General features: G+C 42.7%; 1 long non-coding RNA gene across 2 annotated transcripts; it reads right to left on the minus strand.

The window, feature by feature from the left end:
* Window positions 1-660: 660 nt before the first annotated feature.
* Window positions 661-7,132, minus strand: LOC117718653 (uncharacterized). 2 transcript variants are annotated; one of them, XR_013103185.1, is made up of 4 exons: window positions 6,947-7,132; window positions 5,185-5,396; window positions 2,778-2,844; window positions 661-1,003 (listed from the first exon to the last, which is right to left on the minus strand). It is a non-coding gene; the product is annotated as an uncharacterized LOC117718653 (long non-coding RNA). The 2 variants fall into 2 exon arrangements; XR_013103184.1 differs by having other exon boundaries at window positions 5,185-7,132.
* Window positions 7,133-8,146: the final 1,014 nt, after the last annotated feature.

The following is an 8,146-nucleotide window of genomic DNA, read 5'->3' on the forward strand; positions in this document are numbered from 1 at the left end:
ATTAGATTTTGTCAAAACATTTTTAGCATAAGTGAGATCATGAGACTTATTTTTCTTCTTTCAGTTCATTGATATGGTGAATTATGTTGATAGATTTTCACATATAAACCATTCCTGAATCCCTGGGGTGAAGCCTACTTGATCATTTTAAGAGATATATTTTCTTTTATTTTGTATCAAGATAATTTTTTAGAGGGCTGACATTTTATTAAAGATGTTGGTTCTAACAACTTATTTTTCCCTTTTTAAAATTGGTTATAATATTTACATTTCAAATTTTATCCCCCTTATACCATTCCCCCCACCACCCAGGAACCCTTTATCCCATCCCCCCTCCTTGTGCTTCTATGAGGGTGTGATTTTCCTGTTTCTATGATGCTGTTTCCATTAACATAAACTGCCTCCTAAATTTCTAAATCCTTCCATTTGTGTTATTAAATCTCCTTTTTATTCTTTTCTTTTTTCTTTTTTATTTATTTCTTTTTTTCTTTCTTTATTTTTATCTTTTTAAAAATATTGGGTATTATATTAACATTTCAGATTTTATACCCTTACCCCACTTCCTCCCACCACCCAGAAACCTCCTATCCCATCCCCCCTCCTCATGATTCTATGAGGCTGTGCCCCCACCTACCCCCACCCCCACTACTCCCTCCCCACCATCACATTCCTCCCCACTCTATGTTTGTTTTCATGGGACCAAGAATCTTCTCTCCCACCTATGCCCGTCAAGGCCATCCTCTCCTACATATACCGCTGGAGTCATGGGTCCCTCCCTATGTGCTCCCAGGCTGGAGGGTTAGACCCTAGGGGTCTCTGATTGTTTGGTATTGTTGCTTTCCTCCTGGGGTCACAAACCCTTTCTGCTCCTTCAGTCTTCTCTCTAATTTCTCCATTGGGAAATGCTTGATCATATTAGTGGTTAGCTGTGAGCATCGTCCTCTGCATGTGTCAGTCTCTGGCAGACCTCTAAGGAGACAGCTATATCATGGCTGAAAAGCACCTAAAGGAGCAAATATGAGACAATGTGTGTAGCAGAAACTGGAGTAGGGACCATTTAGTGACTGCCCCACCTGGAGATGCCTCCCAGATGCAATCATTGTATGCAAACACTGATGTGGATGTCTGGAAGTGTATGCTGACAGGAGCCTGGTATACCTGTCTCCTGAGAGGCACTGCCAGAGCCTGTCATATACAGAGGTGGATAATCAATAAAACTAATCACAGCATCCTCAGTGGAAGATTTAGACAAAAGACTGAAAGAGTTGAAGGGGCTTGTCTCCATAGGGAGAGCAACAATATCAACCAACCAGAGCTCCCAGAGCCTAAACCACAAACCTGGGAGCACATAGGGAGGGACTCATGGCTCCAGCTGTATATGTAGAAGAGGATGGCCTTGTTGAACATAGATGGGAGAGAGAGTTATTGGTCCCATGAAGGCTGGATGCCCCAGTGTGAGGGAATTTGAGAGCTGGGAGGTAGAAGTGGGTGGGTGGGTGGAAGCACGTCCTAATTGAAGTAGGAGGAGGGGGATGGGTTAGGGGGTTTCTGGGTGGGGCAGAAATGGGGAAAGGAAATAACATCTGAAATAAAATATCCAATAAAATATTGTTTTAAAAAATGAACTATTCAAAATGTTTATTCAGCACAAAATGCAAATCACAATGTTTGAGATTTTATCTTATCCTAGTGGGAATGCCTAAAATAAAAACCAATGTGCCTCTAAGAGAAAAAACAATGTAAAAAAAAATAATACTAATAAGCAAATGGAAACACATGCTCATTTTTATGTTGGGATGGGATGTGGGAGTTCAAAGAGGTGTAGCCACTATGATTATCAGTAATCACACTCCTGAAATCCTAGAAACGGATCTACTACCTGATCTAGCTATTCTACTCTTGGGCATGCATGCACACAAATGATTATATGTCATCCTACAGAGATACTCACTTGGCCATGTTCATTTCTACTCTGGTCATAATAGCCATAAAATGAAAACAACATTATAATGGAAATGAGGTACATTTCCATGAAATTATTTAACTGTTAAGAAATATGAAATTATGAATTTCAAAGGAAATGGATGGAGATTGAAACAGGCATTCTGAGTGAAGTAAATGAGAACAAAAAATACAACTTTTACAAATTTTCTCTCATTTGTGGATGTTAACTTGAACTTTTTACATATGATTGTTTCATTTGGAATATTCATAGAGATAAAAAAAATTAATAATGGACTGTGTGTGTGTGTGTGTGTGTATTTTCAAGGGTTAGTGTGAACAAAGTTTAAAGATGAGTAATAGAACAAGAATGGTAATTGAGTGGGCAGGGTAGAAGAGTGATTATGGTGAGAGACAACCACAACTAAATACCTCTCACATAGAATATATGTAAACCTGCTTTAAGATTTCTGAAATATCTATCCATATATCTATCAATGGTTCTCCCTCTCTCCCTCCCTCCCTCCCTCCCTCCCTCCCTCCCTCTCTCCCTCCCTTTCTTCCTCCCTCCCTATATTCTTTCTTCCTGCCTTGCTTCCTTCCTTCATTTTTATTCATTCATTTAAAATGTGTTATCCTAAAATAAGTCAACAATACTCCTCCTAAATCACAGAGACTAACAAATAAATAGCCTAGTGATAGCAATGGATGAATTACCTCTTTTGGAGTTCTTGGCCAGTGAGGTCTCATAGGACCCCAAACATAAGCTCTTGCAATGCTCTTATTTACACTCCTGAATATGATAGTAAAGAATTATTGTTAGAAATACCACATACCTGAGTCATGGGACATGGAGAAATAGAGGCGGTTCTGACAAGGAAGCTTCATCTCTACTGAGTAGTTCTGGAAAACATTAGGCAAGCTATCAACCTTACAAAGCTGTGAACCCTGTGAGGTACATTAACATCTAGCCTGGAAAGATACGCCTACTGGTGTATTATTGGCATGAATATTGTGGGACTAGGCAAACATTTCAAGATTAGATTTAAAGCCTATTCCACAAGGTTCAACTCATATCTGGAACCAAGAACTTGTGGCTAGACATGTAATACTCCCTAAGGGAGAAACTCATACTGTTATTGTGAAATGGACAAAATGCTGAAAAAGAAATAAAACATTATAATCCCAGGAAATAGTTTACTATGTGTCCCTGTTAGGACTTCAGAACCTTTAGCCATCATGTTCATTCACCATCCATATGTTCCCAAGTATCACACTGACTCCTTGAAACTCCTTGTCATTTTGTCTTTAAATTTTTATTAGTAGTATTCTCTAGTGTAACAAAACTTGAAGTGTGAAACCACATAAAGATAGGGGATTAGAATGATATACATACTGCAGTTCAGCTAGTCCAACAATGGCTGGCTATGAACAGAAAGTCTACAAATCCAGTAGTTGATCAATTCATGAGACTGGATGTTAAAAGTTTGAATTTATATGAAAAGAAAGGGAATTTATTGTAATGACATACAAGCTGCAGTTCAGCTAGTCCAACCATGGCCAGCTATGAACAGAAAATCTAGAAATCCAATATTTGCTCTGTGCATGAGGTTGGATGTCTCATCTGGTCTTGATTAGATGCTGGAATATCAAAGAAGTAGGCTTTAATGCTAATAAAGGATCAGAGTTAACTTAAAGGTAAATGAACGAAAGTAGGTAAAGAGCTAAAGCTTCCATTTTACATAGGCTTTCAGCAGAAAGTGCAGCACAGACTAAAAGCATCTTTTCTCAGCTCAAGATCTTGATTTAAAAATGACTTGCCTTCCTACACTAAAAATTTAGATTGGAAGTAGATCCTCTTATTTCAATTACTCACAAAACCTCAAGTGATGTGCTGTCCATTCTAGAATTTGAATTACTTCCAGATACAGTCAAGTTGACAACCATAATAGCCATCAAAAGCCCTATCTCCCTATCTGCCCTTCTTTGGAGAGGTTTACACATAAGACTTCCCACAGTGCATTTCAAAGGCACCTGAGTTGAAGCCCCTTGAGGTGGATGCATAGACCTAGCATCCAAATACTCTGTCAATTTGATAAGGCACTGAAAGCCACTGATGGCCTCTGCCTTACTTGAAGGCTGATCTCTCCTGTGCCGCGCCGACCACCCTGATCAGCAGGGAAGAAAGACTAGCACACCAGTTCCTTCCAGTGACAGTTTTACTCAGGAATGACTTTCAGTTACAAGATCAAGGGGTGTGCCCCCGTGCCTCCCTCGAGTGCAGCTTAAGTAGCCTCCAGTGGACTGCCCATCAGCCCATACTACGTTCTGCTCCACCATAGGCTGACACCCATGATGAGAGATCAGGCTACTGGCAAGCCCAGCCTCCTCACCAAATAAGGACTTGTTTACCCCAAGAGGGTTAAGGCAGTAGGCTCCACCTTTAGGGCACAGCAGAAGCTTTCCACATCTCCCCCCTTTTTATACAGAAGCAAGCATTGCTTGATCAAGTGGGCTCCATCCATTCCATAGGAGCTCACGATCGAAAGCAAGCAGCTAAGACTAGAACATTCACTCTACTGGGTGCAATGGGTCAAACCCACCAGGTGCAAGAGCTGAGGTCTACACAAACAGGTAGGACACCCATCCCATGTGCAATGAGATCACAAGTCTCCAGGGGTACAAGGGCTGTCCAATCCTGAATATAAGGGGTTATAGAGAGTTACTGCTTCAAAGCTGTCAGCCAAGCTTGAGGTGAGACACCAGCCTCAATGGCTTGAAAGGCATGCACCACCAGGGCTCTCTCTCGTCTTTGAGATCTAGCCATATGACAGAGACAAAACAAGCAGAGCAGACAGACACTCACTAAGGCAACTGCTAACACTCCTATTCCCACCCACTCCTTCAGATGATGAACTGCTTGCAGGATCCACGACGTCAAGCCATCTGCCAATGATAATGTGGCAGCTGTTTGAATATACATTAATATACAATCACTCTTATCACTAATATCCTTAATTACCTGAAAACACAAGGTTTCTCCTGACTTAATTCCTTTGCAAAAGGGAGACCACTTTGGTTGTGGGGGAATGGTACTATTGCCCTTAGAGTTCTTATCCAGTCAAACAGCTGTTTGATTATACAATAGAATGCAATCACTCTATTCACTTATACAACTAACTGCTAAAAAACAAAGGCTACTTAACAAATCTACACTTCTATTCTCACTTACTCCTAACTCACCATAAGGTAACTCCAAACTAGCATTACTGGCAAAAAAGCGGGGAAAAACTTGGGCATCATGTTGTATTGGAATTGGTCTCGGAAACACTGACAGGATCTTCCATCTTGTCTCCATCATCGTGGGTCTCGCCATCAGGAGAAGGAGAAGGAAAACCAGCCACGGAGCATCTTCGTGCCATCCTCTCCAGCACCCAGATAGGGTCATGTTGGTCCTGTGGGAACAAACAAACAGAACCCCTCGCCCACACCAACACTGATTCTTGACCATGACATTTTCCTGTTAGAATATCAAACCCTTTTCTACTGGCTCAGGGTGAGTATGTCGATCAGCTGCAGATTGTCCTAGGAGTGCTTCTGTGCTAGTATAGATGAGGAATGCAGAGACCATGCCTAGTAAGATGCCCACACCCAAGGAACCCAGGCTGTCATACAATGGATTGCCTGTTATGGAGGTAAGGCCCATGCAGGGAGCCGCGATTATCACTCCTAAAACAGCTGTAGCGTCCCCCAACAGAATAACATTTGTACAGATCACGTCTTTCCATGACATACTTATAAAATGATGTGCCCTTGGCCTGAGCGCTCCTGTGAAGTTCACTTATGGCAACAAGAAGTGTTGCTCCTTCAAACACCAAAGATCCTGCTAAAATACAATATGCCCATAGGAGAGATTCCATTGGTTGAGGATGAAGCAATCCCATGACTCCATGATACCAAGAGAGTCCTGCACCCATCATGAAAATACCAACACCACTAATCAATAAAGAAATATAGCGCATATTTGAAAAGCCATACAGGTAAGAAGAATCTGGTGTTTGAATAGACTTGCTGATGTCCAGTGCTAGCAAACCCTGGTTACAAGTATCAGATAATGAGTGTATAGCTTCTGAGAACATACTTGCTGAACCCGTATAAATCCAGGCAAGACATTTAAAGAAGCAGTTTAAGCCACTAATGCAAATAGCAACCATAAAACATTGTGCTCTTAACTCCCTCCATGCCTCAGGCCAAAAACTCCTTCCCAAACCTCCAGTAGGAGCGTTTGGAGGCAGCCAGGGCGGCCCTGGTGCAGTTGATTCTATTTCCAGTTTTGTTTCTATTTCTAGTTTCTCTAATTTGCCCTCAGAGACTTCCTCCTCTTTTAGCTGTTCTAGTGCTTCAGTTGTTTTCTCTAGCGCTTGGCAGACTCCTCCCTTTTCTCTCTCTTTTGACTGTTTAAAGCTAGTAGATCGAGTCTCTGGCCGCATCTCTTTCACTTGCTCTAATGCTTCCCTTGTCGCTTGCATGGCAGGAACACACTCCTCACTAGTCAAGCAGGTTCGAATAACACTCCAGATCCCTTGCACCCCCGTCTTTCCTTTTTTGTCCTGTAGAGTACCCTCCTCCCATGCTCGGTCCAGATCCCTTCCTAATTTATCCCAGCAGGCTAATGACAGGTTTCCTGACACTGCAAATCATGGAGCCACCGCTTCTACCTCACTAAGAAATTGCGCCAAAGCTCGATCTTTAAATTTCAAGCCTTTACTATCAAGAAGCTCATGAAGAGCTACCTTCACTGGGCAGGACAGTGAGGTCCCCATTTTAGTGTCGACGCTCGAGGCATATCAAAACCACAGCTAAGAAAAAGATCCCTCTTGGCACGAGCTCAATCCTTCAGCCGTTATACTTTCACTTTTATTCGCCTCCTTCCGAGGGTCTTAACATATGCTTCCTCCTTCCGAGGACCTTGTCTGTTGATGGGCCCCACTTACCGGCCACTTACCGATCGATTGCCCTGTCTGTCCCTGGTTCTGGAACTCCGGGAACTCATGCAGAGAAGCTCCCTGTACAGGCCACCAATTGTGCCACACCGACCACCCTGACCAGCAGGGAAGAAAGACTAGCACACCAGTTCCTTCCAGTGACAGTTTTACTCAGGAATGACTTTCAGTTACAGAATCAAGGGTGTGCCCCCGTGCCTCCCTTGAGTGCAGCTTAAGTAGCCTCCAGTGGACTGCCCATCAGCCCATACTACGTTTTGCTCCACCATAGGCTGACACCCATGATGAGAGATCAGGCTACTGGCAAGCCCAGCCTCCTCACCAAATAAAGACTTGTTTACCCCAAGAGGGTTAAGGCAGTAGGCTCCACCTTTAGGGCACAGCAGAAGCTTTCTACACTCTCCCAAGACCTTTACCCTCATATCCTGTACTGTAGTGAGCTCCTGGCTCAATATGTGCATGGAATTTCAGATTACGGTTTTGGGAAAGACAAGTATTGGGGGATTCAAGAATCAATTGTGACAATTACAGATCCCACTTTTTCTTGTTTTCAAACAAACCATGTGGCCATATTCTCACATCTAATATTTTAATGTAAGTTTTTGTTGGGAGCCGACCTTTAGCAGAAAGCGGCTAGAAAGCAGCTATCCACATGCTAGCCACGCCTCCAAGGCTTATGTCATATTCACGAGCCTACAAGGGGCCTGGCAAAAGTGTATAAATACCCTACATTTCCCTTCAAATAAAGAGACCTGATCAGAGACTTGATCAGAACCTCTGTCTTGTCTCCATTCCTTGCATCTCTTCTCTTCATCCTCACTCTCTCTCCCTCTAGACTCCGACCAGAAGACCAGAGTGGCAGTTTGAAGCCAGGCAGAGCAGAGCAGGCTGCAAGATAGTAACTAACCAGGCTTCTTAAGTCGTTTGTCTCAAGCCAGGTAGAACTTAGCTGGTTGCAACATTTTTGGCACTCAACGAGAGGCAGAGGGAACCAGAGACCCAGTGAAGGATGTTAGGACATTAGGAACTAGAGACCCAGTTAGGAGTTAGAAGGATCTGCTGATTGCCACAGGAATCTGCTGCGTGGAGAAAGGTATAATGAAAATGGGGCAATAAATAAGTCAGCCTGAACTTAACTGTTTTTGTTTTGTTGTTTGCTGCTCATGTGTGTTAATTGTCTGCTTTTGTTTCACTGTTTAAAT

Source organism: Arvicanthis niloticus, chromosome 13 (genome assembly GCF_011762505.2).
Source record: "Arvicanthis niloticus isolate mArvNil1 chromosome 13, mArvNil1.pat.X, whole genome shotgun sequence".
Lineage (NCBI taxonomy): Eukaryota > Metazoa > Chordata > Mammalia > Rodentia > Muridae > Arvicanthis > Arvicanthis niloticus.